The sequence below is a fragment of the Mirounga leonina genome, unplaced genomic scaffold, assembly GCF_011800145.1.
Source record: "Mirounga leonina isolate KUSES-001 unplaced genomic scaffold, KU_Mleo_1.0 Mir_418, whole genome shotgun sequence".
Classification (NCBI taxonomy): Eukaryota; Metazoa; Chordata; class Mammalia; order Carnivora; family Phocidae; genus Mirounga; species Mirounga leonina.
Genome location: NW_023270739.1, coordinates 7651460 through 7661258, shown reverse-complemented (window position 1 = coordinate 7661258; position 9799 = coordinate 7651460).

Here is a 9799-nt window from a genome sequence, read left to right as displayed (position 1 = left end):
GGTGCAAAAGGCACAGCTGATCCCTGGGGCAGATGCGACCTGCCACGTGTCAGGGGGGATCTCCAGGGAGGGGACCTCAGAGCTACATGGAGGGAGAGCTGGGGCCTGTGAGCATTTGAGCCAGCACTCGGAAGCTCGCCAGAGAGAGGACTCTCCCGGTGAGGGGATTGCACGAGCAACACACGAGGCTCCCCCAAGCAGGTGCGAGCATGGGGATCCCAGAGTGCGGAAGGACGGGAGATGCAGGGGGACAGGGGGGCAGGAAGGGGGCGGGGGCCCCGCTGAGGGAGAAGAGGAAATTAAAGGGAAATGATGGGCAGTGCTCCACATGAGCCAGTCCTGTGCTCAAGGCAGCCTTGGGGGACCAGGCGCCCTGGAACGAGGCTCCGTGGTGCACTTTAACGATGGGCAAATGGGAGGGTCTGAGAAGGCAGCTGACCCACTAGGACCACCCGGCCTGAAACCAAACCCAGGGCCAGGTGACTCCAAGTTCTTCTGGCACCTCAGCTGCTGAGGGGACAAAGCCGGAGTTCTGCAGCTCGTGGGGAGGGTGAGTGCTCCCCCTTAGCCATGAGTCAACTTGGGATCTGAGCAGCACGGCGTCTCCCCGTGGGCTCCGAGTTCACCTGGCTCTTACCGTTCATTTTGCCACTGCGCCCCACACCCAAGGGAAGAAATAAGCTGAGCCACTGGTCACCCAGCCTGGACTGTCACTTAGGACGAACCAGGAAACCACAAGACAGTGGCCGGCTCCAATATGTGGCCAGTCAATAATTAAAACCAGCCAACAAACTTTGATATCTTTCCTCTGTCCTTTGCATAAGCTGAGCTGAGATGGTGGGAAACACTTCACGGTGCTCAGACCCGGTCAGGAAGGGCAGTGGCCCCCCCCATGACCCACCCTGGGCTTTCTCCCTCACAAACCCCCTAGGACTTTATTCTGGGTGCTCCCCTGTACCTACCTTCTTTTTCCCATCCCCTGCTAGCCCCTAGGGCAACCCCTGTTGATCTAAACAACAACAACAAAACCTAAATACAACGTGATATCCTGGATTGGATCCTGGAACAGAAAAAGAACATCAGTGGGGAAAGTGGTAAAATCCAAATCAAGTCTGAAATTGAGTTGACAGTATTGTCCCGATGTTAATTTCTTAGTTTTGACAAGTGTCCCGTGGTTATGTAAGCGATGTTGATGTAAGGGAAAACTGGGTGAAGGATATAGGAGAGTTCTCTTACTATCTTTGTGACTTTTCTGTAAATCTAAAATTGTTCCAGAAGAAAATGTTTATTTTTTTAAAAAGGAAAGAAAGAATAATGCACTTCTTTGGGAAGGCACGGTATGACTTCCAAAGGGGTATATGTATGGGTTTTATCCCCCGTTCACCTCTCTAGGGCGGGGCTTCCTTTTGCAGTGAACAGCCTGCCCAACCATACAGGGCCCTGGTGGCCCTCCAGGCCGAGAAAGCCACTTCTCCAAGACAACCCAAGCAAAATCCTCCCTGACTTAGGGCCATCAGACTCCCTCCTGCATGCATTCAAGGATACATCACTTGAATACCTAGCATTGGGCTTGATACTTCAGGGAACACAAAACCCAGATTAGAAAGCTGGCCCCGAAGAACCTGCGCTCTGCGCTGAGAGTGACCCAGGTGCCCTGAAACCCCTCTCTTGGGATGTCCCGATCTGCAGGCGGCCCGCAGGCTGTGTGGACAAGGCCAAGGTTGGCAGAGGAGCAAGATGGGAAGTGAGCAGCCCAGACAGCAGCATCCAGGTGGACGCAGGACTAGAAGGACCGTAGCCGCGACTGTGACATCCAGCGTGACATTCGTGGCTCTGAGCGCATGCCTGGAGGGGGCTCTGTTGCTCCCCCACTTTACAGAGGAGGAAACCAAGGCACAGAGAGGCTCCCTGACTTGCCCAGGAGGACACACTTGTGGCCACTACACTGGAAATAAATGTGGGTTCTCCTTACAGGTTCTCCCTCCTTTCACAGATGGGGAAACTGAGGCCCAGTCCTTGTGACCAAGGCGAAGATGAGCAGCCGAGGCCTCCTTGCCAATCCTCTCCACCTGATCTTTTTCTTTCTTTTTTAAGTGTCCATATTGAGATATAGTTTGCATACAATAAATGGATCCATTTAAAGTGTACGATTCCATCCATTATACACCCATGAACCCCTCGCCACGATCAAGATACAGAACCTTACAGAACATTTCCATCACTGCGGAAAGCTCCTTCCCTCCCCTCACCACACACATAAGCTCTGATGTGCTTTCTGTTGTTCTACATTACTTCACATTTTCTAGAATTTCACAGAAATGGAATCACCCAGTATGGGACCTTTTGCAGAAGGCTTCTTTCATGCAGCATGTTTTGGAGACGCATCCATGCTGCTGCATGAGCCGGGCCCGTCCCCTCGCGCCAACGGGCAGGTTCCAGCATGGGGATGTGTCACACTTTGGTTATTCATTCAGTCCTGTCCTCTTTTAACCACACTGAATCACAGAACCGCGGGGCCTCTGGGCATGCATGCAGAGCTCACCAAAGGCCATATTTACCCAGCCCCGCCCTTGCACCACTGGTATCCAGCGCTTGGTTCCACAGAGCAGCCGCCCAGCCCCTGCTCACATACCTCCAGTGACGGGGAGCTCATTTCCTTAGGAGACAGTCTCTTCCATCCTCAGGCACCTGGGCCTGTTACAAAACCCTTGTTCATTTCAGCCCCAGTCCACCTCCCTAGGTGGTCCTCACAGAGGTCCTCATTCTTATTCTGAGGCCATGCAGATCAGGGCATTCCCTCCTCCTCACCACAAGCCTGAGGATTTGGGAAGCACGGCCTCCACCCGGTAATGTGCTGATAAATGTTTAAACTTCTACTTCTGGTTTGATTATTTTTGCTGGGATGTAATCTTCCATGATATGAATGTATCAGAATGTATTTATCCAGTCTCCTGTGAATGGATCTGTGCGAGCTTTGCAAAGCTGGCTTTACAAACAGCTCCACTATGATGCATGTGGACTCTGGAGGTGGTGGGTGAGGTCTCTCTAGAAATGGAGCCCCAGAACTGGAGGCCATGTACATCTTGGCTTTCAATAGAGTGAGGAGTCATGTTTCAGGGGCGCTCAGAGTCCACATCCTCGCCCACACTTGGCCTTGTAGGCTTTATACTTCAGTCAACCTCATGGATATGAACTGGCATCTCATTGTGGGGTTCTGGGGGACTTTTTTAGATTTTTTATTTATCTATTTATTTATTTTTAAAGATTTTATTTATTAATTTATTTGACAGAGAGAGAGCACAAGCAGGGAGAGCAGCAGACAGAGGGAGGGGGAGAGGCAGACTCCCCACTGAGCAGGGAGCCCGACACGGGGCTCGACCCCAGGACCCCGGGATCATGACCTGAGCCAAAGGCAGACGCTTAACCAACTGAGCCACCCAGGGGCCCATCTCACTGTGGTTTTAATTTATATTCACTTACTTCTGGTGCCATCGAGCATTTTTGCAAGTATTTATTGGATGTGTGTGTTTCCTCTTCCCTAAATTACCTCTTCATATTTTTTTGGTCCACTCTTCTATACTTTTATATTTATTTGAGGAAGTTCTTTGTATACTCTGATTTCCCAACTTAAATTGCTAAATGCATTACATATCTTTTTTCCAGTCTTTGGGGTGTCTTCTTATCAGTTGTGACTTTTAATTTGAATGTAGCTTCATGTAAACTTCTTCCCTGGTGATGTTGCTTTTGGAGTAAGTCATAAGAAATCCTTCCCTACACCCCCCATTTCATAAAGATGTTCTCCTATGTTTTCTTCTAAAACTTTAAGTTTTGGGGCGCCCAGGTGGCTCAGTCATTAGGTGTCTGCCTTCGGCTCAGGTCATGATCCCAGGGTCCAAGGATCTAGCCCTGCATCAGGCTCCCTGCTCAGGGGGAAATCTGCTTCTCCTCTGCCCCTCCCCCCTCGTCCTCTCTCTCTCTCTCTCTCTCTCTCAAATAAATAATATCTTTAAAAAAATAATAAAGCTTTTAAAGTTTTGCTTTTCATGTTCAAAGCTTTACACACTTGGGGTGGATTTTAGGATATGGGGAGATACCGAGTTAATTTTGTCGTTTCCATCTGAGACTGCTCTGGCACAAAGCGCTGAGGCGCACCCCCTGCCTTTCCCCAGTGAGCCCGCCCACCTGTCTCCTGGCAGGTGTCTGCCCGGGTGTGAGTCGGCTCTTCCCTGAAGCCAGCACAACGCTGCCTAAATTACCGAAATCCTATGCCAGGTCTCTCTATATCTGGCAGGGTAAAAATTCTCCTCTCTTGAACTTTTTCAAAATGGTTATCCCTGACCATTTGCTCTTTCGTATAAATTTGAGAATAAGCTTGTCAAGTTCCGAGAAGAACTATGTCAGGATTCTAATTAGAATTCCGTTCAATTTATAGAGGAATTTGGGGAGAATTGACATCTTTGTAATATTCAGTCTTCCTACCCATTAACGTGTTATAGTTCCTCTTTATATCTTTCAATAAAGTTTTATAATTTCCCCCCAGAAAGGTCATGCACATTTTCTCATCAGATTTATTCCTTGATACCTTATTATTTTCAGTGTCATCGTAACGAACACCTTTGAAAATTGCATTTTCTGTTGGTTGCTTCTGTGCCGGAAAAATGTCAAATTTTGCATATTGGACTTATATATATGGCCATATGGATGGAAATTCTTATTATAATTTATCTAGAGATTTTGCTACTAACAAGTCTAAGACTATCTTCGTAGATAGCCTTCATTTGTGGAAAATGACAGTTTTACTTCTTCCTTCCCAAGTTTTATAATATTAATTTCTTGGGGTGTCTGGAGCCTTTACCATAGTGTTGAATAGAATCCGTGATGATGGGCATCTTTGTTTTATTTCTGATTTTTAAAAGAGTGCTTTGAGCGTTTCACCATTAAAGATGATGTAGGCTCTTGGCAGATATTCTTATCCATTAAAGAAGTTTCCCTGTTATTGTTAGTAACAGCAGTTTTGTTCTGTTTTTATCATAAGGGTTTAATTTTATTGAATGCTTTTTTTCTGTGTCTATGGAGATGTGAACAACACTAATCCATTTTGCTGGTGTTCAACTACCCATGCATTCCTGCATAAATCCAATTTAGCCACTCTGGGGAATGCTGCTGACCCTAGTCCCTCACTAGCCTTCTCTTTTTAGTAACAGAGCTCAAGGACTTGTAGCCTGCCATGCGCTCACCCAGCTCAACCAAATTTCTCAGTGTCCCTCCCAGCAAGGTGCAGCCTTGTGATTAAGTGTGGAGGGAAAGGGTGCGCATGGAATTAATGTGGGCAACTTCTGAGCCACCATCTCCTCGAAGGCTTAAACCATTTATCCTGTCCATCTTTTTTGCCCCTCTCCCCACTGGCTAGGAAATAGAAATGCTGGTGCAATCCTGGATGGGTGGGGGATGGTGGATCAGGATGGCTCCCTCTGGACTTGAGACAGAAATACACTGTGTCTTCTTTCAGGCCCTGTGTTTTGGTGGCTCTTTGTTATCACAGCTTAAACTACACCCCAAGGAATGCTGTCCAGATGATTGTCTTGTGTGTATAGTTGACTTTAACTTGCCAACATGCGGGCGGGGAGGGTCCCATGTTCAACAGTGCAATTGGCCAATCGTGTTCCTTCCTTTCTTGTTTTGTCTTTTGGTGGGGAGGGAAAGGGGTAATCAAGGTTGTGCTGGTTTCACTAGATGAGTTGGTGAAATTACCTCTTTTTCTTTAAAAAAAAAAAATCATTTATTTATTTATGGGGAGGAGGGGCAGAGGGAGGGGGAGAGAAATCATCAAGCCAACTCCCTGCTGAGGGAGGAGCCCCAGGTGGGGCTGGATCCCAGGACCCCAAGATCATGACCTGAGCGGAAACCAAGAGTCAGCCATTTAACCCACTGAGTCACCCAGGGGTGCCTGACATTATCTCTTTTTCTAATTTTAGAGGAGTTTGGATAATATGAAATTATCTCTACCGTGAATATTTTATAACATTAATAAAGCCATCTGGGCCTGGTTTTAGAATTATGTGAGAGAAGAAAGTAGTAGCTCTAAATTACTAATTCAATTTCTTTAGTGGATACAGAACTATTTGGAATTTCTATTACTTCTGGAACCATCTTTTATATATTTTTCTAGAAATAGTTTATATAGCTTTTTATTTTGTTCGGGTTCTCAAATTTATTGCTAGGAATCTATTCATAGTATTATCTTATAAACTTTTAGTGTCTCCTTTTTAATTTCTGTTATATCCCTTCTTTTCATTCCATATTGACTTTTTGCTTCCAACCTTTGTTCTGAATTGCTCCCCAGATTTGTTAGTTTTACTAAGCTTTTCAAAGAACCAACTTTTGGCCTTTTTAATCCTATTATACAATTTTTTCACACTTAACTAATTTCTGTTCTTACCTTTATTTTTCCTTATTTTTTTCCTTTGGGTTTATTGCATTGTTCTTATTTTACTTCTCAATTTTGAATGCTCAGTTCATGTATTCTCAGCCTTGTGTTCCTAATAGCAGTTTTTTAAGGCTATAAATTTTCCTCAGATACTTTAGCTGCAACCTACCATCTTTTCTTAATTGTGGTAAAAAAAAGACATACAATCTGTCACAACCTACAACTTTGATATGTAACATTTTATTATGTTTTAGTTCTATGTATCTTAAGATTTTCATCCTGATTTTCTTTTTGATCAATGAGTTATTTGAAAGTGTGTTCATTTTCAAATTCAGGGAAGGAATTGTTGTCTTTTTGTTAAGTTTTCTTAGTGGTATTGTGGCCAAAGAACATGGACTGCATCACACTAATGCTTTTAAATTTGTTGAGACTTGCTTTATGTATGAGCTAATATGAGGCTCATTTTTCCATAGATGTGTAGATACTCAGTGTTCTCTATATGTCTAAGAAACCAAAGGTGTTAATTGCAGTGCTCAAATCGTTTATATCGGGCACCTGGGTGGCTCAGTTGGTTAAGCGACTGCCTTCGGCTCAGGTCATGGTCCCGGAGTCCCGGGATCGAGTCCCACATCGGGGTCCCGGCTCAGCGGGGAGCCTGCTTCTCCCTCTGACCCTCTCCCTTCTCATGCTGTTTCTCTCTCTCTCTCAAATAAATAAATAAATAAATGAAATCTTTTAAAAAAAATCGTTTATATCATTACAAATTGTTCTCATTTGTCTTGCTTGATCCATCAGCTACTAGAAAGGTATGTCCACTCTTCCACCACGATGGTGACTTTGTCAATTCTCCTTGTAACTCTCTCCCTTTTTATTTTTGCTTTATAAACCTTTAGGCTATATCATCACATGCATACAACTTTAGAATTATTTTATCTTACTGAAAATGTGTAACCTTTTATTAAAATAGCAGCCAGCATCTTTAAAGACTTTATCATATCTATTATATTTTAAGTCAGCACTTAAAAATTATTATAGAAATGAGAGCTTTTAAAGAAATGAGGAAACCCCTGGGAGGTGGGCATCTCTGGCAGGCCCCCCGGAGGCATGCTGGGAACCCATTTGGGTGGAGGTCCACTCTGCTTTGGGTCAGCTTCATGTTCAGCGTCACAACCAAGAGAGGCGGCCAAAGATGGGTGGCCAGTTCTAGCAGCCCCCAGTGGCTGGAGTCTGGTCCCCAGCCTGGCAGAGTGACTGGGCTCAAATTACCATCTTTTGGTAGTGACTGGGTTCAAATTACCAGAAGGTGGATTCAGACAGAGCTGATGATTGTTTCCCATCCCCTCCCTCCCCCCACTCCTGCCCCTAACCCAACTTCCTGGGCCACCTGTCAGTTTTAGTCATCTCCCTCCTTCCTGGTAGAGGGACCATATTTGGGCCCAAGGGCTCCGTGGGCCAAATTCTGGGTTCAGGGAGGGGATTTTCTCCTAGGAGACCCCCATGAAGCCCTAGATGCGAGTGCAGACCCCTCTCTTCATCAGGGGCTTTCCTTCTGTCCCAGACACACCCAGAGACCCCGCACAGCCAGGCTCCCACTGTCCTCTGCCCCGGACCTCAGGGTGCACACCCAGACCACCCTCCTCCCGTTGATGGGTGGACAGAGCAGCTCCTTCTGGTTCCTGTGCAGGGGCACTCTGCTCCTCCATGTCACATACCTGCTCCTAGGACGCTGTCTTGGCCTTTCTCTTCACACCCTGGGGACCATCCCAGCCACTCCAGGGCCACCATCGCCATCCTGGAAATCTGCTGAAGATGCCCTCCCCTTACCCCAGACACCCACCAGCTCCTCCAACTCAGCACCCCCCAACCCTCCTCCCAGTACAACACAACCATCCCGCTCCCCTAACCTGGGACCTAGACAGCAAACTTTTTTTTTTTTAGTTTTTTTGGTTATATTTTAATATTTTCACATTACCTTTGAATGAGTAATACATTCACCTACACCCGTGCAGAAGAGCTTATTATGATAGGTCAGCCTTCTGACCCGCCGCCCAGCCGCCCAGTCCTTCCTAGAAGGTCACCTCCATTGCCAATTTCTTGTGTGTCCTTCCAGGGACCTTCCAGCAGAAAAAACAGCATTCTTCACTTCCTTTCTCTGACCCCAAAAGGAGCCCATGATGCCCAGCGTCCTGCACTTTGCTGGTTTTCATTTACTGTTTACCTTGAAGTTTGTTCCGTATTCATCCAGAAAGAGCTTCCTTCTTCATCTTCGCAGCTGGATTCCGTTGCTTAGGCGTGCCAGAATTAGTCTGATTAGTTCCTATGAAGGGGCAGGTAGGTTTCCCCTCCACCTCTGGCTTCTCCCACAGTGCGCGCGCCCTTCTACCAGGTGCTAGCGTCTGAAGGCCCTGCCCTTTGGGAGGGCTGCTGGGTGACAGGGGTGTCCTTTGTGCTACATGCCCTCCCGGGGGGTTGTACCCATTCACCCTCCCACCAGCAGTGCATGAGAGCTCATCTCCCACATTCCCACCAACAGTCATTCAGACGACTTTCTTATCTCTGATGTTCCCGGAGGCAGTGATATCGCGATGGGGTGTTGACTTGCATTTCTTTTAGTACCAGTGAGCATTTTTCCAGGGGGTTAAAAGCCATTTGTATTTCTCTTTTCTGTGAACTGTGTTTTCATACCCGGTGCTCATTTTCTTATTTGGTGTCTGGGTTTTTCACTGATTTCCATATTAGGGAAATTAGCTCTTTGTCCATCACACAAGTCGTGTTTTCCCAGTTCCATCACTGGCTTCAACTAATGGCGGTTTGAGCCATGAAGACATTTTCATATTGATATTGTTCAGGTCATTTGTGATTCTTAGAAAGGTCTCTGCCCCTCTGAAATCACATTTTGAAAGCGTTCTCCTGCAGTGTTTCTGCGTGCAGTGTTAAGGTTTAACTTTTTACATTTGGTTAGTTGCTACATCGTGCAGAGCAGATGCTACTTTGTTTTTTTTTTCCAGGTGGCTACCCATCGACCAGCACCATTTACCCTAACAGTGTATTTTCTCCCCACTGACTGAAAAGCTGCGGTCAGCAGCTACCCGATCGTTCATGCATTTGAATATTCCTGGATGGGGCAGCGTTCCCTTTGCTCAGTCCCAGCACCAGGCCCCGTCAGGGCCCCACGGTCCCCCCCTTATTATTTCTCCACTTGGGCTCCCACTTTCCACCCCGCAGCTCTAATTAAGAATGCAGGTAGGATGGGGCGCCTGGGTGGCTCAGTTGTTAAGCGTCTGCCTTCGGCTCAGGTCATGATCCCAGGGTCCTGGGATCGAGCCCCGCATCGGCTCCCTGCTCCGCGGGAAGCCTGCTTCTCCCTCTCCC